This window comes from Sturnira hondurensis, unplaced genomic scaffold (genome assembly GCF_014824575.4).
Source record: "Sturnira hondurensis isolate 20B ecotype Veracruz unplaced genomic scaffold, ASM1482457v3 Scaffold0008196, whole genome shotgun sequence".
Taxonomy (NCBI): Eukaryota; Metazoa; Chordata; class Mammalia; order Chiroptera; family Phyllostomidae; genus Sturnira; species Sturnira hondurensis.
Genome location: NW_028080827.1, coordinates 13,184,040 through 13,186,404, shown reverse-complemented (window position 1 = coordinate 13,186,404; position 2,365 = coordinate 13,184,040).

Genomic DNA, 2,365 nt, shown 5'->3' with positions numbered 1-2,365 from the left:
ATGAAATTACAAAAAACTATGACTACTTCTGTGTTAGAGTAAGTGGGGCCTATACACACAATAATACCAAAGTCAGAACCACAAATGATAAGGTTGATGGTGGCTCTGAACTACTAATAAATCTATCACTTTCCAAATGATACCTTTTACTTAGGGTATGGAAGTCATAGCTTTTCCCTTTGAATTATTGTCTAATTTTTTAATCCTTACCCCAAAATATGTTTATTCATTTGAGAGAGAGAGGAAAGAGCGAGAGAGAAACATTGATGTGACAGAGAAACTGACCGGTTGCCTCCGGAAGTATGCGTACTGACATTGAATCCGTAACCCTTTGGTGTACAGGATGGTGTTCTAACCAACTGAGCCAGCCAGCCAAGGTTTATTTTACAAATTTTTAAGAATCTAAATACCTGCCTATTCAAGGAGGTACATGGAAAAAACAAGTGATTATAAAAATACACTAAAGATTGTCCCCAAATCTTGAAACACAAGGAAAATATCTTTTTTATACTTTTTTAGACTAACAATTGGACCCATTGTTTAGAGGTATTTCAACCTAAAAGTCAAAAGAAAATATACTGAGTACATTGTTTCGAAATGTTAAGTAGTTTATTGTTTGAAAATGTTAGTCCTATTTTCCTGACTTTCTAAACATTCTACAAAGTGTCATTTAGGAGCAACCTAAATGTTCAATAAGGAATTGTTCGTACATAAATTATCCATACTAAAAATAATGTTGCTGAATTTTATATGGCCCCCAAAAGAATTCATGATATATTTTGAAATAAAAAAATTAGATTAATAGCTATTTCATATAAATTATTTAAATTTTATAAAAATATATGTGCTATTTATGTAAATATATACATACACAAAAATCTGAAAGGGTATACATAAGTGTATTAATACTGACTACCTTTTTTTGCTTTACCTGTAGTTTCTAACGTTTCAATTATAAGTACAGATAATTCACGAGTTGGGTATAAGAAGACAAAGGGTAGAATGCCTTACTCAAAACCAACATGAACATTGATCGAGCTTATTAAACAATAAAATTACTGAAATGAAAGATAAAGACTGCAAAAGCACTGTGTATAATTTCAAGTAATTCTCTGCCCCCCCTCCCCCCGTGGAGAATACTATTCATTGCAGGACTGAAATAAGCAAAATATGGAATGATGAAAAATCTGTAAATGTAGATAATATAACAAGAGCATGGCCCAAAAAGTAGTTTAGTTAAAACTGAACAGTTTTGTTTTCTCTGCCAGCCATTTAACAAAATTTCTAGAATAGGAGATGGATAATAGTACCTAACGTGTATATGACTACAATGTTCCAAGTACTGTTCTAATATACAAGGTGGGCAAAAGTAGGTTTACAGTTGTGTATATGCAAAACGGTATAATTTTTCCCCCACTTTATCAATGTGACACGGAGAGTTTAACTTACCAGTCGTGGGTAAATGTTAAACAATGTATACCGGGAAGCTGCACTTTGGATCAATGATTTAAATTTTTGCCCTTTTCAGTTTAGTAACATTTCTGAGAGGGACTACGATGTTCTCCAAATTAATCTTATTTCCTTGAAGCTGTAGGGCACGATTGCTACTCAAAGGATGATCCACAAACCTGAGCCCTTCAGAGAACTGTTTGTTACTTGGTCTACTTCAAGAATAGTTACAGAAGTTGAGCATAAGAATTTAGCAACCCTTATGGAAATTTTACAGGTAATTGATGGCTACTGGCTCTAATGAAAAAAAATATCTGCCATATTTTTATGTTACCAAAGCATGGCCCACAATTAAATGAAAATTTAAAAAACTAGTAAATAGTAAAATAGTAAAAATAAAAAATAAATAGAAAAAACAAAAATAGTAAAATAGTAAATAGTAAAAGTAATGTTGCAATTTAAAAATAAATTGATCGCTTCCTACGTAGTTTGAGAATTTTCTTTACTGTTGTAAAGCTGTTCGCCCTCGAGTTGACCAAACTGAATTTTTCAGAGGTCTAGTTCCCCATAATGAGGCCTCAGACAGTTTTCCCTCCCTTAATTCTATCCATGTCGTAATATACAATTACTGCAGCAATAAATGCCAACATAAAGAACGTATAAATAGCTGTTTGAAACGCTAGGCTGCGTCCCACCGCAGGTGGACAACGCACCCGCAGCCAAAGCTGCCAACAGGAGCCGGCGGCCCTACCAGCCACTTCCGGAAGGAGCTAGGCCTTCCCCGCGGCGCATGCGCAGGCGGTAGTTCGCCGAGGCCGAGAGGGCGAAGAGAGGGACTCCGGGGTTTCAAGTAAACGCCACGCCTCCGCCAGCTGCCCCGCCTTCAGAAGGTCGGGATGTAGTCATTTCCGCCGGG